Source organism: Capricornis sumatraensis, chromosome X, assembly GCF_032405125.1.
Source record: "Capricornis sumatraensis isolate serow.1 chromosome X, serow.2, whole genome shotgun sequence".
NCBI lineage: Eukaryota > Metazoa > Chordata > Mammalia > Artiodactyla > Bovidae > Capricornis > Capricornis sumatraensis.
In genome coordinates, this window is record NC_091092.1 from 55,693,399 (window position 1) to 55,705,838 (window position 12,440).

Genomic DNA, 12,440 nt, shown 5'->3' on the forward strand with positions numbered 1-12,440 from the left:
TTCCCAGTTCCCAGGGTGGCTCTGCAGTAAAGAACCTGCCTGCAATGCAGGAGGTGCAGGAGATGTGGGTCCGATCCCTGGGTCAGGAAGATCCCCTAGAGAAGGAAACGGCAACCCACTCCAATATTCTTGCCTGGAGAATCCCCATGAACAGAGGAGCCTATAGACTAGGCTATAGTCCTTAGTATTATAAAGAGTCAGACATGACTGAAGCAACTTAGCACATAAGCACGCATACCTAGTGGCTGCACCAATTTACATTCTCACCAACAGTATATAGGAAGGTTCTCTTTTCTCCACCCCCGCCCCAGCATTTGTTATTTGCAGACTTTTAGCATTCCCTGGAAGTTTTGCTCTTTTGACAATTTAAAAAATCAGGAGTTTCTAAATGTTTATTCCAAAATACTTTCCCTTACTTCTTTGTTAGCTATTACTGATGCATTTGGAGATGTTCCAGTGTATAAGGCTGAATCTTTGCCATTCAGGAAGCTTTGTGGACAGGGTGTCTCTCAAAAATAGGAACACCCTATCCTTTTTTATTCTTGACATTTGAGCCTAGGCCCAGGCAGTGATTCAGCCCCTGCTGCCAGGGAAGGAGGGTATGTCTGAGTAGAAGGGTATGTCCTGGCTATGTTCTGCATTTTCAATGCTATTCTAGATAGTCCCAGAGAAAGCAGAACAGTTGTTTGCCTTGTTTCCCTTGGTGTCACTGGGTCACTGGATGTGGATCCTGGAAATGTCAGACAGCTGGTTTGTCATATGAAGGGAGCCCTTCTGGAAAGGTACATTTCTGTGGAAGAGTCTTTGTCTTGGCTCACATGATCCTTGAAGATATTTACAAAATTATAACCCATTCTCCTTCAAGACCTTTCAAAAGTTTTCATACTGGACTTAATTATTTGCATGACTTTATGGGTTCTGGGGCCTATTTTATCTCTTTTGAACTATGACCAAAAGCCACATTGAAACCCAAACCAGGAAGAATGAAGGATTTTGGCTGCTCAAGAAATATTGTGAATGGAGTTCAAGGATTGTTACTGAGGTAAGAAGGAATGAACACAGCATGACAATGAGAGCGCAGTGTGTTTGGAGAAGCAACGTGGTTCTTAAAGTGACATTTTCTGCCATCGTTCTTAGCTGACATTCTTGTAATCACAGAATGCATTGTGCACAATGTTAATTCCAAATCACAGAAGGGGAGATCAACTGTGGAGACATTTTTCATTATGGTTTGAGGATGGAAGGATCATTATGTTATCCTACAGATGGTTTTGTTCAAGGAAATGCCCTCGACTCTCCCTATATCCATCATAAATAGATTCTAATCGCTTCAGGGACATTGATCCTGGGTCTCACTTCACTTCCCCTATGTCCTGTGATTATGAGAAACCCAAGCCACGCTCTGTCTCGGATGAGAAATCATTGTCCCACCAAGTGAATCCAGTAATTTCATCAATTCTCAGGCTCCTCGTGAAAGAACCCATGAAGCAGCTGACTCATGCAAGCTGCAGAGCTCCCCGGTGTTTCTGAAAGAGGATTTCTTGATGTCAGTGCTTTGAGCCACAGGTAGAGAGCAGAGAGGGTGGAAAATTCACCTGAAAGAGCTTATTCATTTTTTTCACCAAACAATCTGCCCCAAAGCCAATTTTACCCTTTCCATAACAATAAATAGCATATTAAAGTTAAAAAAACAAAACATGGAAACTAGGCCATTTGTGATTTTCTTCATTCCAATGCACAATAGTTGGAATTTTCATCTGATTGGAAAAGTCACTCACTGCCAAGCTGAGACCTACCTAATATGCCAGGTTTAATAAACAAACTAGGACCTCCCCAAGCTGTTTAGAATGAAAACAGTGACACACCTCTTGAAGACTGGGAGGCAGCCTTGAATGAAGCTGCTTCAAAAGCCAAAGTGCAGTTCTGATGGGCCTTCTCTGAAAGAATTCTAATTTCCACCGCTATTACCTAATTACAGAAAGCAGCATAAAGAGTGAATCAGAGATGTCACCTTTCTTCCTTCTTTTCTGACAGAATTCACAAACATTTCCTCTGGCTTTCAACAGAGTCTCTCAGTGTGTCCTCAGGGAGAAATATGGCCTTCAGTCATTGTCACCTATCAACAGGGAGAGAGGAATAAGTGCCAACTGCATACTCACGGCTGGACGGACTCTATGAATTACCACACAATGACAGGGCCGGCTGTTAGTATTGTTGAGAAGAAGGAAAATCCCTGAAAAGAAATTGGAAATTTTCTGTGTGTCAAAGAGTAAAATACTCTGATGTGTAGAGTGCACCCTGAGAGTTTATATCCTTCACCGACTTGAATGAACACTTAGAGCATTTTCAATGTGCCTTAAGCAATGCACCGTTGGTGAGTTTGTCAATACAGTAAATAGCATATGCAGCTCTTATTAAAGTTTGAAATCATGTCTTCCAAATATAAATATTCAGGCTTTTTCAATATGCCTATATTAAGCTGACACGCAGTGCCAAGCCTACAATTATAAAACCTAAGATCCTGTATTTGCCAAGTGAAGATGTCGATGTAACTCTTCTGCTTCTGGCGGTTTCCACGTTTCTTCCTCCATCCATGTAGCCTTAGAAGAAAAATGTAAAGCATAGTCTTACATTTGAATAACTCTGTATTCTGGCCTCGGTTACTTGATTTGAAAACAGCTTTATATCTCCCTGCCCCTTCCTGGATTTGTGATGATAATCAAGAGCAATGTTATGGACAAAAGTATGGGTGGTACCTGCTGTGTTCCCTCTTGTATCCTCAGGGTCAAGCCCATAACAGGTACTCATAAGAAATTTTAAAAAAAATGTTTTATTGCTCTTGTACTGTCAAATAAATTGGCTTTGATTGTTTTTCTAAAATAACAGAAATAAATATTTCCTACGGGGAAAAAAAAAAGTGGGGGTGGTTATAGCTTCAACTACAGTTGAAATATTTAGCTATTTGAAAACATTTAGGGATTGCAGTATTTTTTTAACGTTTTATTTTGTATTAGAGTACAGCCAGTTAACAATGTTGTGATAGCTTCAGGTGAACAACAAATGGAGTCAGCGAAACATATTTATGTATCCATTCTCCCCCAAACTCCCCTTGCATCCAGGATGCCACATAACATTGAGCAGAGTTTCCTATGCTGTACAGTAAGTCCTTGTTAGTTATCCATTTTAAATAGAGCAGTGTGTACATGTCCATCCAAACTCCTTAACTATCCCTTTCCCCCTGGCAACTGTAAGTTTGTTCTCTAAGCCTGTGAGTCTTTTTCTGCTTTGTAAGTTCGTTTGTACCATTTCTTTTTAGAGTCCACTTATAAGGGATGCCATATAATATTTCTCCCTCTCTGTATTATTTTTTAAATATTTTTAAACTATCAATATTTTTTGGTATTTTGCTGTTTGAAGAAAAAAATCATCATACTCATAGCTTCAGTTCAGTTCAGTTCAGTCGCTCAGTTGTGTCCGACTCTTTGCGACCCCATGAATCGCAGCACACCAGGCCTCCCTGTCCATCACCAACTCCAGGAGTTCACTCAGACTCACGGCCATCAAGTCAGTGATGCCATCCAGCCATCTCATCCTCTGTCGTCCCCTTCTCCTCCTGCCCCCAATCCCTCCCGGCATCAGAGTCTTTTCCAATGAGTCGTCCTCTGTATCTATATTAGGTGGAGATGGGGACACAGAGTTATAAATAAATTGGATGACTGTAACTGTACACCCTTCAACTGTTTGTCAAAATCAAGCCCCAATGCCTCTTCCAATATTTCCTCAAGTGAAAGAATTCATTCTTGCTATTTCCAGTTCCATTCAAGCCCTGATGTTAGTTCAGCTTCCTGTGATTCACTGACTCTCTAAACTCATTCATTGATTTCTTCCTCATGTGTTTATGGAGCCCTAATTCTATGCCAGGCTCTGTGCTGTGTGCTGGGAACATCGCAGTGATCACAGCAGATACTGTCACTGTCTTCTTGGAGTGGGAACAAAACCTGGATATTCCGTCGTGTTTGCCCCAGTGCTCAGTGCAGTGTCTGCTGCACAGGAGAACTTAGCCATGTTTGATGAATAGATGACAAACAGTTGAATGAATATGACTGAGAAAGTGAGTGATATGGTTCTCTGCAAGTTTAGACTTTGTTAGCTCCTGGCACCTTTGTCTGCCAATTATGAACCTCACTGTACAGTTTATCATATCCTGGTGCCACTTAGGCATGAGCTGTTGAAGAGTCAGGAAAGAAAGTTTCTCTGTGTAAAGAAAAGGGTTCATCCTGAGTATCTAATTGGCTGGTTCTCATGTCAGCATCTTCTGCATCTCCAGCCTCTTGGGAGCCCCTCTTTACTCTGGCTGCCAGGAAACAGCTCCTCCTTTTTGAGCCCCTGGACTGAGTATCCAGACTTTTGCAGAAAGCATGTGGGTTACTTGATCTTGATCTAATCCCACAATCTATATTTGTTCTGTTTTTTTATGTCATTCTGTTGTTTATCTTCTCAAGCAGCCTCACATTTTGTGACAGAACAAGACTGAACTTGTAAAATATCACATAGAAGTGCATGTGACATGAAGTCATTGACCTTCACAGCCCAGACTGATGAAGCTTTTCTGGATCGCCTACTTCTTGAACTCTGAACATGCTTTTCTGAATTACTTTATATTTTCAAATAAATGTACCATGTAGACTCAAAACAACAGATATTAATTTTCAAAAATCTCCTGGGGTATCGACAGTCTAAAAGCATTTTACAGGCTCAAGGTATCCAGATTTGCCCATATTCTCCTGGTGAAAAATTTTCTAGTAGTTCGTAGTGTGGTGGGCAATCAAAAACTATTTGCTGAATTGAATTATACTGCATGTTTTCAGTTCAATTCAGTTCAGTCACTCAGTCATGTCTGACTCTTTTGGACCCCATGGACTGCAGCACGCCAGGCTTCCCTGTCCATCACCAACTCCCGGAGTTTACTCAAAACCATGTCCATTGAGTTGGTGATGCCATCCATCCATCTCATCCTCTGTCGCCCCTTCTCCTCCTGCCTTCAATCTTTCCCAGCATCAGAGTCTTTTCAAATGAGCCAGTTCTTCACATCAGGTGGCCCAAGTATTGGAGTTTTAGCTTCAACATCAATCCTTTCAAAGGCAATTTGGGACTGATTTCCTTTAGGATGGACTGGTTGGATCTCCTTGCAGTCCAAGGAACTCTCAAGAGTCTTCTCCAACACCACAGTTCAAAAGCATCAATTCTTTGGCTCTCAGCTTTCTTTATAGTCCAACTCTCACATCCGTACATGACTACTGGAAAAACCATAGCTTGACTAGATGGACCTTTGTTGGCAAAGTGATGTCTCTGCTTTTGTAAAAAAAAATTTATTATTATTATTATTATTATTATTTTACTTTACAATATTGTATTGGTTTTGTCACACATCAACATGAATCCGCCATGGGTATATGTTCTCTAGGTTGGTCATAACTTTTCTTCTAAGGAGTAAGCGTCTTTTTATTTCATGGCTTCAGTCACCATTTGCAGTGATTTTGGAGCCCCAAAAATGATGTCTGCCACTGATTCCACTGTTTCCCCATCTATTTTCACTGAAGTGATTTGACCTGATGCCATGATCTCAGTTTTCTGAATGTTGAGCTTTAAGCCAACTTTTTCACTCTCCTCTTTCACTTTCATCAAGAGGCTTTTTAGTTCTCCATCACTTTCTGCCATAAGGGTGGTGTCATCTGCATATCTGAGGTTATTGATATTTCTCCTGGCAATCTTGATTCCAGCTTGTGCTTCCTCCAGCCCAGCATTTCTCATGATGTACTCTGCATATAACTTAAATGAGCAGGGTGACAATATACAGCCTTGACATACTCCTTTCCCTTTTTGGAACCAGTTTGTTGTTCATGTCCAGTTCTAACTGTTGTTTGCTGACCTGCATATAGGTTTCTCAAGAGGCAGGTCAGGTGGTCTGGTATTCCCATCTCTTAGAATTTTCCACAGTTTGTTGTAATCCACATAGTCAAAGGCTTTGGCATCATAGTCAATAGAGCAGAAATAGATGTTTTTCTAGAACTCTTTTGCTTTTTCGATGATCCAATGGATGTTGGCAATTTGATCTCTGGTTCCTCTGCCTTTTCCAAAACCAACTTGAACATCTGGAAGTTTATGGTTCATATATTGTTGAAGCCTTGCTTAGAGAATTTTAAGCATTACTTTGTTAGCGTGTGAGATGAGTGCAATTGTGTGGTAGTTTGAGCATTCTTTGGCATTGCCTTTCTTTGGGATTGGAATGAAAACTGACCTTTTCCAGTCCTGTGGGCACTACTGAGTTTTCCAAATTTGCTGGCATATTGAGTACAGCACTTTCACAGCATCATCTTTCAGGATTTGAAATAGCTCAACTGGAATTCTATCACCCCCACTAGCTTTGTTTGTAGTGATGCTTTCTAAGGCCTTCTAGACTTCACACTCCAGGATGTTTGGCTGTAGGTGAGTGATCATACTGTCATGATTATCTGGGTCATCAAGATCTTTTTTGTACAGTTCTTCTGTGTATTTTTGCCACCTCGTCTTAATATCTTCTGCTTCCGCTAGGTCCATACCATTTCTGTCCTTTATTGAGCCCATCTTTGCATGAAATATTCCCTTGGTATCTCTAATATTCTTGAAGAAATCTCTAGTCTTTCCCATTCTATTGTTTTCCTCTATTTCTTTGCACTGATCACTGAAGAAGGCTTTCTTATCTCTCCTTGCTATTCTTTGGAACTCTGCATTCAAATGGGTATATCTTTCCTTTACTCCTTTGCCTTTAGTTTCTTTTCTTCTCTCAGCTATTTGTAATGCCTCCTCAGACAGCCATTTTTCCTTTTTGCATTTCTTTTTCTTGGGGATGTTCTTAATCACTGTCTCCTGTTCAATGTTTACTAAGGTCCATCTAGTCAAGGCTATGGTTTTTCCTGTGGTCATGTATGGATGTGAGAGTTGGACTGTGAAGAAGGCTGAGTGCCGAAGAATTGATGCTTTTGAACTGAGGTGTTGGAGAAGACTCCTGAGAGTCCCTTGGACTGCAAGGAGATCCAACCAGTGCATTCTGAAGGAGATCAGCCCTGGGATTTCTTTGGAAGGAATGATGCTGAAGCTGAAGCTCCAGTACTTTGGCCACCTCATGCGAAGAGTTGACTCATTGGTAAAGACTCTGATGCTGGAAGGGATTGAGGGCAGGAGGAGAAGGGGACAACAGAGGATGAGATGGCTGGATGGCATCACTGACTCGATGGACGTGAGTCTGAGTGAACTCCCAGAGTTGGTGATGGACAGGGAGGCCTGGTGTGCTGCGATTCATGGGGTCACAAAGAGTTGGACACGACTGAGTGACTGAACTCATACTGTGCTCCAAGGCCAAGTTTGCCTGTTACTCCCGGTGTTTCTTGACTTCCTACTTTTACATTCCAGTCACTATAATGAAAAGGACATCTTTTTTTGGTGTTAGTTCTAGAAGGTCTTGTAGGTTTTCCTAGAACCTTTCAACTTCAGCTTCTTCAGCATTATTGGTCGGGGCATAGACTTGGATTACTGTGATATTGAATGGTTTGCCTTGGAAATGAACAGAGATCATTCTGTCGTTTTTGAGATTGCATCCAAGTACTGCATTTCAGACTCTTTTGTTGACTATGATGGCTACTCCATTTCTTCTAAGGGATTCGTGCCCACAGTAGTAGATATAATGGTCATCTTCGTTAAATTCACCCATTCCAGTCCATCTTAGTTCACTGATTTCTAGAATGTCGACATTTATTCTTGCCATCTCCTGTTTGACCACTTCCAATTTGCCTTGATTCATGGACCTAACATTCCAGGTTCCTACGCAATATGGCTCTTTACAGCATCGGACCTTGCTTCCAGCACCAGTCACTTCCACAACTGGGTGTTGTTTTTGCTTTGGCTCTGTCTCTTCATTTTTTCTGGAGTTATTTCTCCACTGATCTCCAGTAGCATATTGGGCACCTACCGACCTGAGGAGTTCCTCTTTCAGTATCCTATCTTTTTGCCTTTTCATACTGTTCATGGGGTTCTCAAGGCAAGAATACTGAAGTGGTTTGCCATTCCCTTCTCCAGTGGACCACATTTTGTCAGAACTCTCCACCATGACCCATTTGTCTTGGGTGGCCCTACACGGCATGGCTCATAGTTTCATTGAGTTAGACAAGACTATGGTCCATGTGGTTCGATTGGTTAGTTTTCTACCATCTGATGGAGAAGGATAAGAGGCTTACTAAAACTGCATGTTTTACCTCCTGGGATTTTCTAGGGAAGCAAAACCCCAAACCCCAAATCCTGGTCTCTGAGATAAGTGTAGAACATGTTCATGGAGGGTTAAAATTCGGGTCTGTCACTGAATCCGAGAACCGGTGTTTCTTTTATGATTGTTGTTGTTTAGTCGCTCAGTCGTGTCCCACTCTTTGCGACCCCATGGACTGTAGCCCGCCAGGCTCCTCTGTCCATGGGATTTCCCAGGCAAGAATGCTGGAGTGGGTTTCCATTTGCTTCTCCAGGGGATCTTCCTGACCCAGGGTTTGACCTGAGTCTTTTGTGTCTCCTGCATTGCCAGGAAGATTCTTTACCACTGAGCCACGAAGGAAGTCCTTCTTTTATGATGCCACGTCCCAAACGGTTTCTAATTTGAATGAATGAGGAGACCTTATGACAGGTCTAATTTGCTCTCTTCCACTTCTTTTCACCTGATTATGCTTATGAAAGAGCAAAGCAGGAAATTACTAACAGAAACTGAGGATGAATGCAGTGATGCTCAGGTTCTGGATCTCCAGATACATAGTTTTGATACCCAAGTGATTAATTTTAATTTTTACCACCCTGTCTATAGTGATGCCAGTTAGAAGCATGGCATGCAAGGTGTCGCCCAATGAAGGAATTTTCTCAGGGAATAAACTAACAGCCAGAAGGTTTTGCTTGGAGTGGAGGGAGTAATTAGAGCAATAACTTTTAAAGACTTCATTTCAGAAAAGTTCATGCTTTAATATTCAAATAATAATTACATTAGTCTGTAGATTAGTCAGCTGAAATATTAAATCCTTTGGCAAAGGCTTAATGAAAATTGTCATAACAATGCCAAAAAGAAGTCTTATGGTTGCCTTTTAAATACTAAAGGAATTCCCCATTGTTGTGATAAAATACAAATGTGGCTTAGAAAGAAAGTTGCATAGTGAGCAGAAATAGAATATATAATTAGAACAAAGAGGGCTTAAATCAAATTAATCTTCATCTGACAGGAACAGTTACATTTACATCACTGAGTGCAAAGTCATAGCCAAAATTGAAATTAGAAACAGATAATTATGATAAGAGACGACACTTATGCTGACTTTTCTCATGCATAATTGGAAAGCATACAAAATGCAATGCTTGTTCTAATTAGAATTAGCATTAAAAGATGCCAGTTTTGATGAATTCTGGGTTTTGCTGTAAAATAAGTTGTTTAAATAATTGAACTCTGGACATGCAGATTTATTTGCCTGTTTGTTCAAGATCAGAACAGGAAGTGAGTTCAAGAATACAGCCTTAATAGTAGCAGTGATAAGAATTATGTTCATTTTTTTTTCTGTCGATGGCTTAGTATAATTTTGCTGACTTTGTTTTGTTTCTTTTTGTGAGAATCTGCTTTTATTTTTAAAATCTGCCTTTCATCTCATTTTGCAAAGTCTCTTTTTGTATTTGTACCTACATACACACATGCATTATAAAAACTAAGGGTCCAGTCATTCATTTGGCATGTACAATAAGTGTTTGTGACAGTTTCAGAAATGCAGATGTCAAAGACCTTGTGATACAGTCCTGTTATTTCATCTTGAAGTTCAAATTTGCTATTTCTGAATGACTGTACTCAAAGGGAAATTTTGCTTCCCATTGACAAAGCCTTTTGAAACAGTTGTTCCTGAATTCCTCACTGGAATCAGTCTCTTTGACTGAGTGACATTTCCAGTGATCCCGGCAGTTGAGAGAAGCAGGGTGAGGTGCTGACCCAAGTTCTGGAGCTTCTGAGTTATTGCTGTACTACTCTGTATTCTTTGCTTTTCTCAATCTCTTTTCCTGTTTCTCTCCTCTTGTTTTCTTTTTTCTTCTCACCTTTTCCTTCTTCCAAGATGAAGCTTCCAGTCTCTTCAGTAGCGGTGGTAGGCTTAACTGCCTACCTAGATCTCCAAGGCTCCTTAGGGGTAATTTCATTCTTTTCCATTAGATTCACTTTATTATATTGTGGTGCATGTTACTGTAGATTGTGAAATGCCTGACGCCATCTTTGTTGGAAATGTATTGGTTCTGGCAAGAGAGGTGGAAAGGAAAATTTTCCCAAAGTCCCTTACTTCCTTATTGTGAGTAAAGAGTTTTATCTCTGCATAAACAAAGTATACCTTAGTTGCTTTCCAAAAGTAGATGGATTGGGGTTTATAGAACCCCTTTTTGCATAGCATATCAGAATTCTGTCTAGAGTAACATTGAATGCCTTACCATCTAGGGCCCTTTATAATGTTGCTAAGGATTGCTATGTGAGGTTGTAGATTTCCTTCCTCAGAAGCTGTGAAGGTTCTGATCTGTCAAGGGTTATTTATTTAGGGTGATTCTGCCCAAGGTTTCTCTAATTCTGTGATCCTGATCATTGTCAGCTTTCTTCTTTGCTTAGTGTTCTCTCAAAATTTTCCAATGCTCAGAAATGCCAGAAGTACTGACATGTGGATTCCCCCTTGATTATGGGTAGCATTATCTTTCCTTGGTCACCACATTTTTGTTTGGGTCCTGTTTTTGTTTATTTCGTTAGTTTTGGCCAAAGGGCAAAAAGCAGAAGAGGAAGTAACTAGTATCTGATTTTAAGGACCACAGCCATAGATATCCCAAATGCCACCTGACTATAACTTCTCAGATGATTATTATGTAAGTGATACAATTATTACCAACATGAATTATAGAAATGATTCCTTTATTGTACTTGGTGTTTTAAAAAAGGCATTCAGAAAGGAAAGAGGATATTCAAGGCCAAAATGAAAAATGATGATTTATCGTAAGGTCCAATTTGTACTAGCACAGATGATGTAGATTAAATGATTGCAGTCAGTTAAAAGGTAGTTATAAAAGCTAAGCATTTATAAGTTCTTAAGTAAAAGGACTTTGAGAAAACTACATCATGGAAGAAAGCATGACTGTGACGTAATGAATGGCATCAATGTGACCATCCCAGGAAGATTTCTGCTGTGAAGAAGCAAACAAAATACCTCCAATGCTGGACTCAGAAGAGAGTTTTCAGTTGAGAGATTTAGATGTAGAGGCTCGCCAACAAAGGCCTCTAGCATCCTAAAGACCTGTCTTAATGGAGAGAGGCATTCCAAAGCCCGTGATTCCCTATATCCTTGCAACCACATGCTGAACAAATGAATTTGCTGAGAACTTAAAAAAGGCTGACAAACAAATCACAGCCATCTTGATAGAGGGTGATTATTGGCATTACCAGCTCAGTTGCTTATTCTTAATGAAATAAGACAGCTTGATTTTTCACAACTTGGCTTGTAATGGAGGTGAAGGATATTGAATGCCTTTTTAATGAGTGATACTACACAGCTCTATAGCCTTTTACATTTGCAGATATCATCCAAGGCAGCTGTATTTCCTTTTCTTTCAAGGGCTTCTGTGAAGTGAGTCATGATAACTATACCCATTGTATAGAAAGAATGATTATAAATTGTGGCTCCAATATAATGAGATTTGATAACATAATCGGAACGCTTATTTCCTAATAGCCAGGGTCCCTAGGAGGCTGGCTATTAACACCCTGGCTGGTGCCTCTCTCAGGCCACATGCCTCATTTGGGTTGTTCCTTCTGCTTGGAACATTGCATTTGGGCTCTCCCCACTCTCCTGCTTGAGTGAATGAGTGAGTGAAAGTCGCTCAGTCATGTCCACCTCTTTGTGACCCCATGAACTATACAGTCCATGGAATTCTCCAGGCTGGAATGCTGGAGAGGGTAGCCTTTCCCTTCTCCAGGGGATCTTCCCAACCCACGTGTTGAACCCAGGTCTCCTGCATGGCAGGCAGATTCTTTACCAGCTGAGCCCCAAGGGAAGCCCAAGAATATTGGAGTGGGTAGCCTATCCCTTCTCCAGAGGATCTTCCTGACCCAGGAATTGAACTGGAGTCTCCTGCATTGCAGGTGGATTCTTTACCAACTGAGCTATCAGGGAAGCCCTACTCCCCTGCTTGGTGAACTCTTACTCACTGCGCAAAAGCCTTCTTCTGGTCTCCTTCCTGAAGTTTTCTCTGTTCCCTTCCCAGCACCACGCCAGCTGTTCCTCCCTGGCCCCACCTCCCTCTGTTGCTATGGCTGTTAGTGCATCCATCATGTAGACTACAGCCATCTCCTCACCTGGACTGCCCAGACTAAA

At 41.0% G+C, this 12,440-nt stretch overlaps 1 protein-coding gene across 1 annotated transcript in view; it reads left to right on the top strand.

The window, feature by feature from the left end:
* The window catches only part of AFF2 (ALF transcription elongation factor 2), a 387,822-nt gene that overhangs the window by 137,412 nt on the left and 237,970 nt on the right, over positions 1-12,440 (top strand). The window lies entirely within an intron of this gene.